The sequence below is a fragment of the Propithecus coquereli genome, unplaced genomic scaffold (assembly GCF_000956105.1).
Source record: "Propithecus coquereli isolate 6110/MARCELLA unplaced genomic scaffold, Pcoq_1.0 Scaffold17, whole genome shotgun sequence".
Lineage (NCBI taxonomy): Eukaryota > Metazoa > Chordata > Mammalia > Primates > Indriidae > Propithecus > Propithecus coquereli.
Genome location: NW_012141635.1, coordinates 463742 through 464439, shown reverse-complemented (window position 1 = coordinate 464439; position 698 = coordinate 463742).

The window sequence follows — 698 nt, the reverse complement described above, 5'->3', positions numbered from 1 at the left end:
AATTTAATGAATTTAAAGATATGCAAATACTCATGATACTATCATGGCAATCAAGGTAATAAACATGTCCTACTCCTCCAGAAGTTTCCTTGTATCTTTTTGTTTCTTTTTCTTTTATGTTTTTGGCTTTTTTTTGTGAGTGTGGTAAGAACACTTAGCATGATGCTAGGATTTGAATGTTTATGTCCACTTCAAAATTCATATTGAAACTTAATTCTCAATGCAATAGCATTAAGAGATGGGGCCATTAGAAGATGATTAAGCCATGAGTGCTCTGCCCTCATTAAGGAAATCAGTGACCTTATAAAAGGGCAGGAAGGAATTAGCTAGGTTACTTTTGCCCTTCTGCTTTCTGCCATGTGAGGACATAGTGTTTGTCCTCTCTGGAGGAGGCAGCAACAAGGTGCCCCCTTGGAAGCAGAGACTGGGCTCTCATCAAACACCAAACCTTCTGGCACCTTGGTCTTGTGCTTCCCAGCCTCCAGAACTGTCAGATATAAGTTCCTATTGTTTATAAATTACCCAGTTTTAGGTAATCTATTATAGCAGCACAAATAGACTAAGACACACGAGATCTGTTTTCTTAAATTTGACACACCCAGTGCTGTATTACCTATAGGAATTATATTATAAGACAGATCTACAGTAAGTCAATTTTATGAGAAAGAAAACAAACTACAAATGTATTCAAGTGCTAA